Genomic DNA, 17,624 nt, shown 5'->3' with positions numbered 1-17,624 from the left:
AATCTGTACATTTCCTCACAAATTCAAACTTTATAATTTTTCCTAGTGTGATAGCAAATAGTCTAAAGTCCTTTCTTTGAATATCTGAGTATGGATCTTTGGAAAATATGAAATCTTTCCTAATTTTCTATACGTATGTTGGTAACCTTATTTAAAATAGTTTATAAGCTACCCTGCAGGAAGTTGAGATTTCTTAGCTAACCAGTAAGATCTATAACAAGGATCCATGTCACCCAACTCCAGGCTAGGAGACCTCACACATAACATGGAAAAGACATAGAAAACCCCACAGACAAGTACAGTGAATGTACAGTGAAGCCATAGCTTATTGCTTGGGTCCTATGCCATGAAGAGGATCAAACATATTAGCCTTCTGATTACGAGGAAAAAATATGGAAGCTTCAGCGTCCTTATTTCTAAAATAGGGATAATATATATTTCTAAGATCATTGTAAAGATTTAGAGAGAATATTTTCAAAATCAGCCAGTGTGGCATTCGATACATAGTAACATTTTAAAAGTCTGAAATGTTAACTCTAAGAAATAATTGTAGTTCTATTAATTACAAGTAAAACACAGAGTTGCAAATATACATTGAGCATGAGAATTCACGAGTTTTCTGACAAGCAGAGCAAAGAGGAAAACAGAAGTTTCATATTCTTGTAGTCAGAAAAGTTAAAATGTCAGAAATTCCTCATATGACCTCTAAGATCCCTTCTTATTTCTGAGATTTTAACAAAACAGGTGTAATAACACCCAAAACTCAGAATCTTAACAGGATTAAATAAAATAATATTTGTGAATAAAAAAAAGAAATCTTTTGAGGGTCATAAAGTGACTTTTAATAAAGCCTACACTTGATGAATTGAATTTTTCTCTAAGTCAAGAACAACGAAGCAGGCAAACCTACAAGGGATATATTTCACTCAAAATTCTAAGCTCCATAAGGTTCAACGATTTTCCTGCCTCACCTCGACACTGGATTATGGGGCACTTCACCATCGCCACTAATTTTGTATTTTATAGAGACAGAATGATCTCCATCTCTTGACATTATGATCCGCCCACCTCAGCCTCCCAAAGAGCTGGGATTACAGGCATGAGCCACTGCTCCCAGATGACAACTACATATTGTAATTCTCTTCAGTTACTTGAATTATGTATAAAGAGTTCTAATTTAATAGAGTGATAATTCTCAACCTATTTTCTCCCATAGACCTAAGAGATACGAAGTTCTTCTATTAATAATGTCAATTAGAAAAGCATTGCGATCCAACTCAGAGCAGAACGGAAAAGAAGAAGTATGGATATCATGGAAGCACATTAGAATTACAGGAGGAAATATGTATCGTGGGACAGTCCCCAGATTCTGACTGCTCAAAGTGAGCATGACTTTCGTGTGTCCCTTGACAATCACTGACAATGATGGAAGTCTCAAGTGGTGGTCCCCCGGCTCTAACCTCATTCAGTTTTATCACTGACTTAAATAAGGGTGTAGACAGCATATTTAGAAAATTTGCCAATGATGCAAATCTGGATGGAATAACAGATACTTAACATACTGAAAACAAAAATTAAGCTCTGAATTATCTCAGCTTGTGAAATTATAGAATCATTCTAACAAGAATTTTTTGTTTAAAAATTCTACTCTGCAGATAGAGAATGTGAGATGCGTATTGGGAGAGGTCTATTGTTGTACAGCAAAGTATTTAAAAGACTGAGGGATTATAGTTGAAAGTAAATTCAACATGAATCAACTGAGTGATTTGACAGCAAAATAACCATATAGGCACTTAAGAGGAATTAATAGAAATAGTATTCAGGAGAATGGATATGATGGATCCATTTTACCCTGTTCTGATCACATACACATTCGTATTATTTATTTATTTATTTTGAGACAAGGTCTTGCTTTGTTGCCCAGGCTGGAATGCAGTGCCATGATCTCGGCTCACTGCAGCCTCAACCTCCTGGGCTGAAATGATTCTCTCACCTCAGCCTCCCAAGCAGCTAGGACTACAGGCACACACCACCATGCCTGACTAATTTTTGTATTTTTGTAAAGACATGGTTTTGCCATGTTGCTTAGGCTGGTCTCAAACTCCTGAGCTCAAGTGATCTGCCCGCCTCCACCTCCTAAAGTGCTGGAATTACAGGTGTGTGCCACCATGCCTGGCCCTATTATTTACTTAAAGTCTCTTCTCTCATCTCTTTTCTCTTCTTTCTCTTGCAGGAAGGCAGCCTTATATGGGTTGGGCAGAGGAGAGGAAGTCAAAAGAGAAAGGATGGTCCAGTAGGAGTTGAGGCTTGTACAGAGAGGGTGCTTGAGTAGGGCAATGGCCCAAAAAAGATTGGAAAAATAAATTTATTGAGGATGACAGGAGCCACGTTTTCCCATTGTTAGAGAAAAGAGGTGTACATTGGAAAAGGGAAAAACTAGAATAAACCTTATGGTGATAGATTGGAATTGCAGGATTATTGTAAACTCATGGTTTTCAATATATAAAAGTAGACATAGAAATAAAGAAGTAAACTTGTATACATATATGTATAAATATGTATGCAATGGAAAAGATAACTCACAGAATGGGAGAAATTATTTGTAAATCATATATTTGAGACGAGTTAATATCCAAAATTCTTAAAGGACTCTTACAACCCTACACAAAAAAGACAGACCAATTAATTAAAACACGAGCAAAAGGCAAAAAAAAAATTAAATACTTAGGCATAAATTCAATAAAATATTTACAATATCTCTCTGAGTGAACCTACAAAGCTCTAATAAAACGAATCAGAGAGGAACTAAATAAATGGAGGGATATCCCATGTTTATGTAAAGGAAGACTCAGTGTGCTCAAAATGTCAGTCATTCCCACCTTGATCTGTAGATTAAACGGCATCCCAGTCTAAATTGCATTATTTTGTGGATGTTGACAAAATGATTCTAGAGTTTATATGGGAAGGCAAAAGATCTAGAGTAGTCAATAAAATATTGAAGGAGAAGAACAATGTCAGAGGACCAAACCCACTTGACTTTAAGATTTATCGTAAAGCTACAGTAATCAAGAGAGTGTGGTCTGAGTGAAAGGACAAACAAATACATCAGTGGAACAGAATACGGAGCCCAGAAATAGACCCACATAAATATATAGTTAACATATCTTTGATGAAGGACCAAACATAATACAACAGAGAAAAGATAATCTTTTCAATATATAGTTCTGGAACAAGAGGATACCCACATGCAGGATAAAAAGAGAATCTAGGCACAGACCTTATAATCTTCACAAAAATTAACTCACAATAGAGAATAGACCAAGATGTAAAATTCTAAACCATAAAACTCCTAGAAGATAACATGGAAGAAAATCTAGATAACCTTGGGTTTGGAGATAACTTTTTTGAAACAGTGCAAAAAGTAAAAACTATAAAAAATTGATAAGCTGGACTTTATTAAAAATAAAAACAGGCTGGGCTCGGTGGCTCATGCCTCTAATCCCAGCACTTTGGGAGGCTGAGGCAGGTGGATCACGAGTTCAGGAGTTCGAGACCAGCCTGGCCAATATGGTGAAACACCATCTCTACTAAAAATACAAAAATGAGCCAGGTGTAGTGGTGCGTGCCTGTAGTCCCAGCTACTTGGGAGGCTGAGGCAGAAGAATTGCTTAAACCCAGGAGGCAGAGGTTGCAGTGAGCCAAGATCACGCCACTGCACTCCAGCCTGGGTGACAAAGTGAGATTCCACCTCAAAAAATAAATAAATAAAATAAATAAATAAATAAAAACTGCTCTGCGAAAGACACTGTCAAGAGAATGAGAAGACAAGTACCAGGTAGAAGAAAATATTTATAAAAGACATATCTAATAAAGAACTCTTATTCAAAATACAAAAATAACTCTTAACAATAGAAAACAAGAAAAACAACAATAAGAAAATAATCTGATTAAAAAATGGGCAAAAGATCTGAACTGACGCCTCACCAAAGAAGATGGCAAATAAGGTATCGCAAATGGCTTTAAGCGTATAAGATTGACAAATGGCAAATAAGCATATAAAAATTCTCAACATCATGTCAATAGGCAGCTACAAATCAAAATAATGAGAAGCCAATTAGAATGGTGAAAATCCCAAACACTGTCAACACCAAATGCTGGTGAGGATGTGGAGTAACAGGAAGTCTCATTCATTGCTGGTGTCAATGCAAAATGGTATAGCCCCTTCAGCAGAGTTTGTCAGTTTCTTACAAAATTAAACCTACTATATGATCTATCAATCACACTCTTTGATATTTACCCAAACAAGTTGAAAGCTTACATTCACACAAAAACTTGCACATGAATACTTAGAGCAACTTTTTACTTATTGTCAAAACTTGGAAGAAATCAAGTTGTCCTCCAACAGGTGAATGAACAAATAAACTGTGGTATATCCAGACAATGAAATAATATTCAGTGCTAAAAAGAAATGAGTTATTTGAGCCATGAAAAGACAGGGAAACTTACATGCATATTAAGTGAAAGAAGCCAATCTGAAATGACATTCACCTATATGACATTCTGGAAAAGGCAAAACTATGGGGACAATTAGAAATTCAGTGCTTGTCAGAGCTTAGTGGGGAGGATGGAATGAATAGGCAGAGCACAGAGGAGTTTTAGGGCAGTGAAGCTATTCTGTGTGAAACTATAATGGTGGATATAGGTCATTATACGCTTGTCCAAACTCAAAAAAGTACACCACCAAGAGTGAATCTGTAAACTATGGACTTTGGTTGATAATGTTGTGTTCATGTAGCTTTATTCATTGTATTACTCCTGTGTCAGACTTTGATAGTCAGCGAGACTAGCATATGTGGGGGCAGGCAGTATATGGGAGCTTTCTGTTCTTTCTGCTCAACTTTTCTGTGAACCTGAAAGTTTATATTTATAATGTCACATACAACCATTAAGAGGCAGTCTAGTCTAGTGGGGACTCCAAAGCCAGGTTGTTTAGGTGTGAATTCAGCTTTCCACTTGTTAGCTTCAGCAAGTCATTTATTTAATCTTTCTGTGTTTTCTTTACTATAGGTTAATTATAGTACCTATCTAATAGAGTTGCCATGAAAATGAAATGAATTAATGTATAAAAATTCATTGGCATGGAGCATGGCATATACTAAATGCTCAATAAATGTTAGTAAACCGAAATTCTAATCTTATTTACCACCATCCTTAACATTAGCTACCATTTAGCCTCACTCCTTCTGCTCTCCAAAATTCTCTTCGAGCTCAGACCCCATCCCATAAACTCTTTTTCTCTCTGTATTTTCTTCTTGCCATTAACATTTGTTTTGCTAGTAACATTTTGTTCTTCTCAAGGTAAACAACATGAGGCTGTTTGTCACTTTTCATTTTTTTTCATTTATTATGCTTCATTCTTCACACAAACTGACACACAGAATTTCTCTTTGCAGTAGAAAAAGGAATATGTGGCTATGAGAACTCAGAAACAGCATCTAGAAAAGTAACAATATCTATATTTGGTGTTAGGAAAATGGCTATGTTGATTTTGGTAATAGCTAACATATATTGAGTATCACTGTGTGCCAGGCACTGTGCTTAGGTGTTTTACATGTATTACCTCATTTAGTTCTCACATTAAATCCTGTGTTTTTCCAACTTTTCAAAATTTCTACAATGAATATATTGCGTCTATAAGCTGAAAATTTTATTTGTAAATGTATATTCACAAAATAATAAATAGGCCCTGTTAAGATGAAAGTCATCAGTTTGGCGAAGATTCTAGGAAGTACTCACTAATAATAAGTGAGATTTTGTTCAAAGGGTTGGGGGTGCTTTACTTGGAAAGAAAGGGGATCCTGGAGTGCATTAGATATGCTAGCTATTTTTACATATTTTAAAGATAGTTAGAAGAGGAATTTGACTTGGTTTCTTTGGCTTCAAAAAGTAAGCGAGAACTAATGATTCAAGGGAGGCAAGTTTTTGCTCAACTTAAGAATGCCCTTTCAGACAATTCTATCTCAAATGGCAATTATCTAAATCAACGACTATTTACAGATTTATGCATCCAGGGCAGGGCTGAACGAGGGGAAGCTTAAGTTCATTTTCAATTCTGAAATTGTGTTTATATTAATGCAGATTAATCAGAGAGAAGAGCCAACGTCTACCTTTTTTTGTTGAAAAAAAAAAAACAAACCGTGATTCTATGTCAACTTTGGAAAAAAACAACGTAGTGTCTGGGTAAGTGAAGAATGATTGTGAAGCTTATGGACTGCTTCAGTGCAATCGTAATATTGTTATCAGAAAATCAAAAGGCATAAAAAGCAAAAAGAAAACGGCTTGTTTATGTAGCAATTCGAAAGATGACAGAACACAAACCTGATTTAAATGTTATTCACTCCCTCCCTCAGGTTGGTCTGCACACCTCCTTCCTTTAATTTCCCGCACTCTCCTATGATCTTTTGCATAATTCACATTCTCTTGCCATAAGACTCAGTCCTGTTCCTATCTGTGCCACCCGTAAGCCACAGGCTTCCTTGCCCATTTGAATTGCTTTATTCCGTAAAGCAGAGAATTCTACTGGGGTTAACTTTGTTGAGCAACAGATCTACCCTAGATTCCGCTTCACCTTCAGTCTCGTTTGCTGTGGGATACCAACCTCCCACTCACTGTGTCACGGCTCTCACACAATAGGATTCCTTGCAGCCCCAACCCTTCTGTCCTCAGGTCTGATGGCTGCAAATCCCGGCAAAGCTGTGAAGCCCCCGCAGGGCACCTTCAGCGGCCTGGGCTGGGCCGGGCGCAGGGCTCCAGCCAGAGGGCGCCAGCGCCCACCAAGCGCAGAAGCCCGGGAGGACCATCCAGGGGCTCCCAGACATTTCCTCAGTTAGCCAGAGTCGGGGGGCTCAGACATCTGGTAAGAAGAGTCTCTTCCAGTACTCCCCCACCACAGTTTGCTTCTCTGCCCGTTTCTTCTGGGCTGTCGCTGCCCCCTCACCCTCAGCTTAGTATGGGACCCCGAGGAGCCTCTCCCCGCTGAGGCCGGGACTCATGCGGCCAGGCTCCCACGCCAGGTCCCCGGAGGCTCCTGCGCCCTCCCGGGCACCTGAAGTGGAAAGGAGGGGGTGCGGGGCTGAGGGCAGGGTGAGAGCCCCGTTGGTGCGGTGGGTAGGGGACCGGGGAGGGCGCCGGGTCAGGAGGGAGGAGATGAGGAGAGGCCAGACAGGGGCTTTCGGTTTCCCTGGGTCTGATTGGAGGTTGGCCCGATGAGTCGGAGCTGGGGACGCGCCCATCTCCGCCGGCTCCTGCGAGAGCCGCCGGCTCAGCCCCTCCCTGGAGCCGTTTTGTCCCGGGTGACGGCGGCGGAGGTTGCGGGGAGGAGCAGGCAGCAGGCAGAATCCCACCGACCCACGGCGGCAGAGAGAGGGAGGCGGGGCGCGCCGCGCCGCGTACGGCCCCACGCCCAGGCCTGCGGGCACCGCGCCGCCCCCACGCGCTCGCACCGGCGTGCAGGTGAGCAGGTGAGCAGGCAGCGCCGCGCGCTAGCAGCTGGCCCCCGCGGACGCCCCAGCCGCCGCCTCCGCCTCCGCCTCCGCCTCCGCCGGCGCATCGCGGACGCCCAGCAGGTCGGTTATGTAACCGCGCCGGCCAGACTCGCCCAGGCACCCCGTCCCGCCGGGGCTGACAGCAGCCCCCGGGTCGTGCCGGAGGTCCGCGGCGGGGATCTGGTCGCCAGGCCGGGTCTGGGTGCAGGGCGGGGGCGGCGGCGGGGGTGGAGTTTGTCTCCAGATCTGTGGTCAGTCCTGGCTGCGGCCGTGGGGACGGAGATCTCCCGCGACCCCCCTCTAGGGGGCGCGGGTCAAAAGGAGCCCCTTCCCCACTGCCCGTGGCCCGGGGGTTTGCCTTCCTGGAAGCAGCAGCAGGTGCATAAGTGAAGGGGCGAGGATGACGCCTGTGATCCCCGGACTGAGACTTAGAGAAGGGGCTAGAAGAGACTAACTGGATGCAGAGAGCAAAGAAGATCGAGAGACCCCTTCTTCCCAATGCAGAGGCTGGGGAGGGGGTAGGTGCACTGAGGTGCAGCGGGCTGAGAATTGTCCTGCTTGGGATTAGCGGGCTTGGGTCATCTAAAAATAACTTCAAGTTTGAAAAGTGAAATGGACTGGAGCTCAGTGTGCCGGGTTCGTCCTGCCTGTGGGATGCTTCGCTCCAGAAGTCACCAGAGGGAACAGGCAAATCCCAGCCGCCTGATCCCTCGGCCGCCTCCAGGTCTCGCTGGTTTCCAGGGTGCCTCGGTTTGCCTTTTAGTTAATGATTTATTCTTCAAGGTACTTCTGCCTTTTTCTTATCCCAAAATGAATTATAGCAGAGTCCATGCTTTGAATCTTTCTTGTTTCTTACAATGGGATAGAGGTATTCAACTGCCAAATGAATTTTTTTTTAAGTCTCAGTTTAGTAAAAACAAAAGTTTCTGGGATTCCTTTAATATGCATTCCCACAATTTTCCACAATTGGAGATGATGGGATGTCACAGCATTCCAGCTCACACTTCTCTCTCCCTTCAGCCAGAATTTCACTTAACTTATCATACAGAGGGGAGGCTTTAGGAAATGTAGGACAACTTTAACAGTGCAACTCAAGTTTCACACCTTTATGATCCTTTATTATATCAACTTCAAAACGAAGAACAAATGTACCACAAGGTACCACGCAACACTTGCTAACCGGCCTCTGCATTCTGAGGGCACAGTGAAGTTGGAAATACCCAAAAGCTGGAAAGGATCAAGAGGCAGGTCAGCATTGACTGTCAACTAGGCAGGAGAGTGAGCATTTGGCTGCTTTTCAGCGTAGTCATTGATTTTCTTTAGCCTTAGAGCTATTATATTAAGTATGATCAGCCATTGAGTTCAATTAGTCTAAAATGTGAGTTGCACTTTGCATTCAAATCCACTGCAAATCAAATCAGCATTTACTGAGCACCTACTACCTGAGTCCAGTCCATAGAATTTTGTGAGGGAAAAGTGTTCTCATCTAAAGCTACATGATTCTAAGAGCTCTCAAAATGCTTAGTGTGTGCAGGTCCTCCAGAACTCACCTAAATTTGGGAGGACATGACTCTTTCTCCAGTGATGAACATGTAACAGACAGAAGCGGGAACTCGAGAGCTTTCTCATTTGCAAGTGCACATCACAGTGTTAAAAACCACTTGTGTAATCATTTGCAGACAGTCATACGTATCACAAATTCTTTTTATTGAAACTAACATTGACAATCACCGAGGTCTCATTTTCCTATTTTACGTTCTATAGCGTCCACTCGATCAATTCAATAATTATTTGTTGAGCACCTACTGTGTGCTTTGTAGGTCCTGTGCCAGAGGCTAAAAGAATGAGGCCCATGCCTCCCAGAAATCAATTTAGCAGAAAAGGAGAAGAAAATAAATGATAATGATTCAACAGCATGAGTGTTTAATGAAGATAGAAACAAGTTTAGTGGGAGCCAACAGAAGAAAGAGTGGAGGGAATCTGGAAGAGTTTAACGAAGAGTTTACATTTGGTCTGGATTCCAGTAGGTGGTAGGAGTTGTCTAGAGAAGGGGCTGGGTGTTCCACATTGAAGGAACAGCATACACACATGGCAGAAAGGTCACATTCAGAGGACACCTACATGTTCTGAGGGAAGACGGGAATGTTTTAGAAAGGTTTCACTGAGGCTGGATTGTGAATATACCCTGCTAAGGAGGGGAAACCATGTGGCCCTTAATGGTAGAAATGATTTCATCTAACTTACATTTTGCAAAAGTGACTTTGGAGGCGTGAGGAGGTGGGGTGCATTGCAAAAAGGAATGAGGAGACTTTAAACCATTGGAGTGGCACAGGCCAAAACAAAACAAAAACCGCAAAACTCATAAAATGAAATGTGTCTGAACCAGATGGCCTGGAGGAAAGAGAAGAGATCTATACAGAGCCATTTCAGGGGGAGGATCAGTAGCACTGGTCACCAAGTGGATGGTGGTGTGGAAGGAGAAGCTTAGATGTCTAGAGGATGGTCAGGCTTTTAACTGAGGGAGTAAATAAGAGGAGACTTGAGAAAGATGGAGAGTTTTTATTTTGAACAACCAAATGAAAATGTTCAGTAGGCACTTTTATTTTCAAATGTAATTTCTTCATTTCTGGTGCCAACCTTCTACTGATCTTATTTCTCTTCATTTCTGAGACTGCGTAAGGTTGCTTTTAGAGAAGAAGGAGAGACAAACTTAATAGCAGGAATTTGTTTCTACCTTTATCCCCAAAAGTGGTAGTATGAACTCAGTTATTTGAACTACTACTAGTGGTAACGGTGATAATAATGATAATGATAATATCTAACATTTATTCAGTGCTTGCTACATACTGCGCACAAGGAATTTAGAAATGTACATGGTTTATTACATCTGATCTTCCCACTAACCTTATGAGGCAGGCACTGTTGTTATTCTCAGATGACTGACAAGAAAACCAAGGCAAAGAGAGGGTATCTTGTGTAGGTCACACAGTTTGTAAGACGCCACCTAGAATCGAAGCCCAGGCTCTGACCAGCATTCCGAATTACCAGTGTGAATTAATAGCATTAAAATAATTCTTTTTTATCCTGGAATGTGTTTTTTGCCCTAGGTTTGGATATTTGTGGCTCACGCCACAAAAGAGAACTGGACTGAGTCAGGAGTCCTGGCTTTTGACTGGGCTCTACACCTGATTTGCTGTGTGATGTTTGCAAAGTCAGATCCCATCTCAGGCTTTCGTTATTTTAAATCTGTATATTCATGGAACAAGAGGTTGGTTAGATGCTCTCTAGGGAGTGTGACATTCTGAAGTCTTGCTGTTTGCTTTCTCAAATTCTCTACTGCTAGAACCATTGGTTTGGGTTAAGGTCGTACCTGTCTGGTCACTTAGAGGATAGAAATACTTCAAAGAGGATTAACACAAGTGGTGGCTTCTCCTTAATAGTTTGGTGTGAACTGATCCATTTTACAGAGTGATGGGAGTGCCTGAGGTTGGGGAAGCGTGGTCCTGGAAGGGGAACCCTGCCTGTCTGGGCACTAAAGTAGAGGAATCTCCATGGTCACTTACCAGTTTCTTTTCTTTAGACATGTTACTTTAACTCTACGAGAGTTTCCTCATGTCTGAGAAACTGGGGCAGTTAGTGCACATATTGTGAGATTATTGTGAGGATTGAAGCAGGTACTATAAACCAGGCACCACACACAAGTCCGTCTCAGTGAAGGTGCTCAGGAAATGGAGGTCCCACCCTTTTCGACATGTAGAAAGGGAAAGGTAGAGTGTTTCTGAAGACAAAGTTTCCTACTTCATAGTTTTGATAGGGGCCACCTCTTAGTTGAGTATCATCTATTTATCTAAGAAAGAGTATATGTTGGTAGTATAAAAACACACAGCACATTAAATAACTTCCAAAATGTGCATCTCTCAAGTATTCATTAATAGGTTACCTTCTTAGAGATAAAGAAGCGTCAACATTCCACAACACAATTCTTCTTTTGCCGGTTTATAAGGAGGCCAGTGTTGCTGTGAATAAAGAAATAGTATTGCCAAGGTTGGTCATACTGGATTCCATTATTATGGCATAGAATAGAGAGGGGACAGAATGATTTTCTGTTCCGTGTGTGTCTGTGCACAGACATGTGCTTTGTCTTCCTGAAGAGTTTTCTGCCTCTGCCTGTAAAGTGTTAACTGTTCTTGTGTCTTTTCGCTTGTTACCAACTCCAGGTGTCGTATATTGTAAGTTAAATTAATTAGTTGAGGAATATTTTTAAAGATGGAAGCAGCTTTAAACTCAACGGAGACTTCAAAAATCCCTTAAAAATGATAAAGTGAGTGACCATGAATGGTACTTTCCGGAAGTTAAAGAAATGCTTCCAAATACAGCTCAAACTCCCTGCAGTTCAGAATGCCCACAGAAAATATTTTTTATAGTATGGATGGAAACAGCCTTATTTTCATATCTGATCTTCTATATTCAACTTACTGTAAGACAAGGGATGAAATTTTGGAATCCTAAGCTTTGGAATGTATGCATAAAAAGACATTGTAATGGTAGCTATTGGACCAAAAAAATGTATTATTTTAGAGCTAGGTCCTAGATTTTATTACTGTTCCTTAGTTCTTTGTGGGAATAATTGCTTTATTATATCATATAACTGAGATTTGCCTGTTCCAAAATATTATAATTTCTCTGAAGCCTTGGGCCATGCCTTAGTACTTCTCATACAGTGTTGGGAATGAAGTATAAAGAGCATGGACTTGGCATGAAAAAGCCTGGATCTCAATCCTGGTGCTGTCATTTCCCTGCTATGTGACCTTGAGCTTCCCATTGACCTAACAGTCATAGGAACTGGCATTTGTTGAATGCTGCCCCTGTTCCAGATGCTTTGCTCAGCATGCTACATACATTATCTCATGTAATCCTTACAACAACTCCACAATGTGGGTATTATCATCACTATTTACAGAAAAGCACACCCTGAGGATCAGGGGGAATAAGCCACTCAGTGCCGGTTCTCTGAGTGGCAGTTTTCTTATCTCTACAATTAGGAAAATAATACCTAATCTCCCCACTTTACAGAGGTGTGAGGATGATGTACTATGAGTTTGTGAATGTGCACGGAAAATTGGAATGCTCTGCACAGATGTTGAGGATGATTGTCACAATAGGGACCTACTAATAACAACAAATCAATTATAGGTGGGCCTGGTATAGTACCATGGCTGTGAGAAGAAAGATGTCCAATGCATATAAAATACATCTATATAATGCATTAAGAATGTTGTATTTCCTTGCCCTGTTCTTTGGTACAAATAGCTTGGTTTTTTTCGGGGGTAACTTATTTGTTGTCAGTACCAATGTGGGTTAGGTCAGGCCAGGGCTGATCAGGACATGGAACTGGGTCCAGCTGGTGAAGGGGGAAGGAGCCTGTGGTTTGAAGAGAAGAGGTACTGCCAGAAGGGTGTTTTAGTATAAACAGAGAAGGGTGAAAGTCAAAGCCAAGGTCGAGGAAAGGATAGGCATGATGTGGAGTGCAAGAAGGAGTCATCATCAGGGTTTACATCAAGTGTGAGTGACAGGCAGGACATGGAGTCTGCTCATGAAGGCTAGAAATATTTTCCAGTGTCTGCTGAGGCCTGTCCACTCAGCAGGAAAACTAGGGACTCTCTGCCCTGAAGTTTTAATGTTTTTTTTTTTTTTCTTGGACATATGTGCTTTCTAGAAAAATTTTGGAAAACAGGAAAGTATAAAAAGAGAGAATTAAAATAACACATATTACCATGAGCAATTGACAATTACTATGAACATATTGATGTACTTTTCACTTTTTATATGCATACTTTTATAGAAATGGAATTATAACTGTGTACAGAATTTTGCATTCTGTGCATTTCACTGAAAATTTAAAATAACTTTCATATGAAGCCAATAATCTTTTTGAATATTTTTCTCATTAGCTGCATAGCATTTTCATGCATAATTTTATCATATTTACACTTTCCCCTATTGTTGAACATTCAGATGGTTCCCAGTTATTTAAGATATCATATACACTACCTTGATAAACATCTTTGAGCACAATTTTTTTCTGTGTTTTGGATTATTTTCTTAGGACAGATTGTTAGAAGTGGAAATATTGGCTCAAACAGATAGACCTTCTTAAAGCTTTTTCTATATACTGACGTTGCTTTTAATTGTTTTTTTAGCAGGTTATACTAATGAACATTCCTATAAGCAATGCAGGAGAATGCAGATGTCACCTCTGTCCGTCTTGTAAGCACTCTTTTTGGTGAAGATAAGGGCTGGATGGTGTTAGTGCTTTCCAGAGATAGCCTCTACCCTGGAAATATTCGTGCCTAACAATTGGTTCAAGGAAGTTAGGCTTTCTTTTAGGGAGTTGTAGATGAGTGGGTGGGGATCTGGTAGATTCAGCATACATGAGTGTTTGTAGGAAAGTTGATTTCTGTGGATGGCTTCTCTCCTGATGTTTCTGTTATCAGTGGCCTGGCCCGTGGATACAGCAGCCTCAGTGAGAGACCTGACTGCTGACAGCTGTCATCACAGCCTGCTGATCTGCTAACACAGACTTATGCTAAGTAGAATAGAATAAACTCTGCTTATGTGAGAACTGCATCAGTTTGCTTCTTCTGGCTTCTCAATTCAGCAAAAACAGTTTATAAATCCCGAAAAGTTATCCTGAAAGATATTGACAGTAAATATGGGCACTTACTTGCATTAGTTCTGTTGTTGCTTTAGTTGGTTTTGACCAGCTCCCCTTCTGCTTTTGGGCAAGCTTCAGACAGGCAGGTCTTTGTTCACCTTCTACTCAATGAGACACGATGCAGAGAAAACAATTTTGAATAAATAAGATAACCAGTTGGAATCTTCTTAAAAATCACTTAAATGGTCATTTTTCTAATTTGATGACTATTCAAATTAGTCTTTTCAAAGAAAAAAAGGCTCTACATTTACTATTAGGCTACCATATCAATTATAGTGTTTTGATTATATTGACCAATTTATTGAGGTAAACAGCCAATTTGAATTATTTTTCCCCATAAATTTGTCTGAAAGTCAGGCTAGATTAATTTAATTGATTATTTATTTTGACTTCTGTAACTATTAAAGCTAAAAGCCCAGTATCTGGCCAAGACAAATCAATGCTCAGTTTATACTTCTCTTATGAGGTTTAATAATTTATCAAGAAAGAAATTATCTATTTGATTACAGATATCAGCACCTGAATTTTGAAATAACAATGTAAATTCAGATAAATTAATGGTGGTTCAAACAAAATTTTATTTGCTCAACAGCAAAATTTCTTAGCCTTGACAAGTGAAAACTAATAATTTGTGAATATGTTAATTTTGTCCTGCTGTGGGCATTAATATTTATTTGATCTTTTATGACATACAAGCAACTATTTATTTTAAAAAGTGTCAAATTTTGGTCAGGAAAGATATTTAGCAACTGGCATATCACAAAATGTGTTTATTTGGTAGCTTTTATTTTCTTATTTCTCTGTCTCTTGGTGACTTCTGTTCTGCCCATTACACTTCAAAATTTGACAAGGTAAACAAAAAAAATTTGACAAGGTGACATTTAGGTGATGCTCTGAGTTGAATTACTTGCTCAGTCAGATTTTCAAAGGCTGATCTTCTGACCTTGTGTCTAAGTGCCACAACACATGAACACTGTGGGGATTCTTGGCTTGCACCCTGGATGCTGGTTTGGTTTCAGCCTCCTGAGATATCATGGGTGGGGAGAGATTTCTTTCCCATTCTGTTTGTAATCACACTGGGAGGTTCAGTGTCTTTTGTTTTGGAAGGTTAAGAGGGCTATCATAGCCCCTACGTGTATGCAGACTGATTTGGAAGGGTCAGCTCCAGGTAGAGGTGAGATGGAATGGTAAACCTGAAGAGCTTCCTGTGGCTCCTCTGGATCTAAACTACCTTCATCGAGCCAACAACTACTTCCTTCAGGCTGTATGAAAACTGCTCAAATAATTAAAATGGAAACTAGGGATATTAAGAAACTTAGAATGGCTCTAGATGGGATCACTTATGTTCTAGTGTAATTTTCAATAGCTTACATGGGACATGGGGCAGTCCACTGTGTCCTTGTGGGGAAACCTAGGTGAGCGGTTTCCCCTGTGCTCCTTCCTACCAGACAGCTCTCAGGAAGCCATATGGCAAGCACTGAAGGGAATGATCATGTATGATTCATGGAATGACCTTCAGGGTCTCCAAAAGTAGAATGCCCAAATGTGGCAGCTCCTCATAATGCTTTCAGTTTTGTTCCTTAAAATAGCCTTTAAAATCTTATGCTTATAAAAGATGACTATTTATCAAAAGACTTTTGTCTTGGATGATAAAGATTAAACATATGCCATGCTTTTGGTGCTTTTTACCCTTCATTTAGCCTCTTCCTCTTAGCTCAACCATTATGATGTCCTCACAACCACTCCTGGCTATTGGCTTACAGTTCAAGCCAAGGTGTGATACTATGAGAAGGTTATTTTATCTGAGTAAAATTAGAAATATCTTAATGGATATTCATGAAAACTAATCCTAGGTATTTTTATGACAGTATAACTTTCAAGGGCATATCTTATAGGAAAGAAAATCCAAAGAATAATGCAGGTTAGAGACCTTTACCTAACTGGTGTTTGGGACCCATTTCCATATATCTGGGAGCCTGACATGGTGGATTTCCCAACAGACCGCAACAGCACTCCTCCTGCCCCATTTCCAAAAACACAATCCGAGATCATGGCAGAATCCTCCTTTTCACTGTTTAGAGACTTTACCTTCAGCCTCTGTTTTCATTCTTCTTCTTTCACCTCTCTCAATGATCCTAGGGCTTGAAAACAAAGAGATATTATTCCTTTTCCAAAAAAGGCGAGTGGTATTCAGATGGCAGAATATATACACATAGCTAAAGGATATTAAATTTAATATCCTTTAATATTAAATTAATATTATTTTTAATATTAAAAACTGTATTAGTCATTTGAGGTCAGTTGATGAGCATCTAACCTTCGTTCTTTATCTAGAAATGATTCTTTATCTAGAAATGGTTCATAATTTAATTTGGTGAGAGCTTATCTTTAAGATAACAGTTTTTTCCCCAAGTGTTTTTTACTTACTTTCTATTATTCCTTTTTGGATCAGCCAGTCCTTTGAGTGATTTTCCGAAGTATCAAAATTATGCCTCTTCTTGCTTTTAGATTTTTTCCTATTGAGATATTTATATGCAGCCTTTATAGTATCCTAATCATTGCTTAAACACACCATTCCTATACCTCTTTCTTTATCCTAGGGTTGGTTTATGCTAATATCAAGATGAAGTTATTCTCCAATTGTAGGGTTTCTGTCATTTGTATCTATTGTCAGTCACGGCAATGTAAATGCTGCCGAATATATGCATTTTTTTTCCTAGTTGCAAATTGACTTTTTATGGCTACTTATTAGAGAACCCCAGGAGGCCAATAGTAATAATTGAGACACAGCTGCAAGAGACCAGATATTACTTCTTCAGCTTCCTATTCTAACAAATAATGAATCACCAAGTTGTTTATAAATAAATCAAAAGTCTTTGTAACAAATAACAAACTAAGAAGCAAATGCATACAATTTTCAGATATGAAGAGTTATAGAAATGCGAGATATAATAATAATCAGAGTAAGAATTGTTTTACTAATGAGAACCAATTTAGAGAACACTGCAACTATATAAAATTATAGTTGGATTTTCTCCCATCTCTATTTCTTGAAATTCAAGTCTTTCATCAAATTCCATCTCTTTTATATTTCTTCAATTCCTGAGCCCTCAAAAGAGCCATCACTCTTTGTTGAACCTGTATTTATGGCACATCCATAGATAACCTATATATCTTATTCACTCATATATTTCATTAATTCATTTACCTCTACTATGAATCAGGTGTGCTGACCACTAGGGTATAAAAACCAGTAAGACATAATCCCCATCTTTAGGGAAATTAGAGTTCAGTAGATTTTAAGTTTCTGACTTGTTTACCTACACCTCCCTGTAGACAGTAAGTGCCCCAAGGGTGAAGGCTGC

At 40.0% G+C, this 17,624-nt stretch overlaps 1 protein-coding gene and 1 long non-coding RNA gene across 6 annotated transcripts in view; one reads left to right on the top strand and one right to left on the bottom strand.

Annotated features, from left to right (window-relative positions):
• The window catches only part of LOC116810107 (uncharacterized), a 40,127-nt gene extending 33,393 nt beyond the window's left edge, over positions 1-6,734 (bottom strand). The window contains exon 1 of the long non-coding RNA XR_004370178.1: positions 6,659-6,734. This is a non-coding gene — a long non-coding RNA (uncharacterized LOC116810107). The remainder of the gene's footprint in view (positions 1-6,658) is intronic.
• An 80-nt stretch (positions 6,735-6,814) lies between these two features.
• Positions 6,815-17,624, top strand: part of RCAN2 (regulator of calcineurin 2) — a 290,327-nt gene continuing 279,517 nt past the window's right edge. Inside the window, exon 1 of one of the 5 annotated variants that reach the window (XM_032141129.2) lies at positions 6,815-6,916. The gene's annotated coding sequence lies outside the window, so the exon portion shown is untranslated. Of the gene's footprint in view, positions 6,917-7,437; positions 7,626-11,751; positions 11,774-17,624 lie in introns of those variants that run through there. The other 4 variants (XM_032141127.2, XM_032141130.2, XM_032141128.2 and 1 more) reach the window with 4 other exon arrangements.

This window comes from Hylobates moloch, unplaced genomic scaffold (genome assembly GCF_009828535.3).
Source record: "Hylobates moloch isolate HMO894 unplaced genomic scaffold, HMol_V3 SCAFFOLD_20, whole genome shotgun sequence".
NCBI lineage: Eukaryota > Metazoa > Chordata > Mammalia > Primates > Hylobatidae > Hylobates > Hylobates moloch.
The sequence above is the reverse complement of the archived record's forward strand: the minus strand, read 5'-3'. Positions and strand labels throughout refer to the sequence as shown.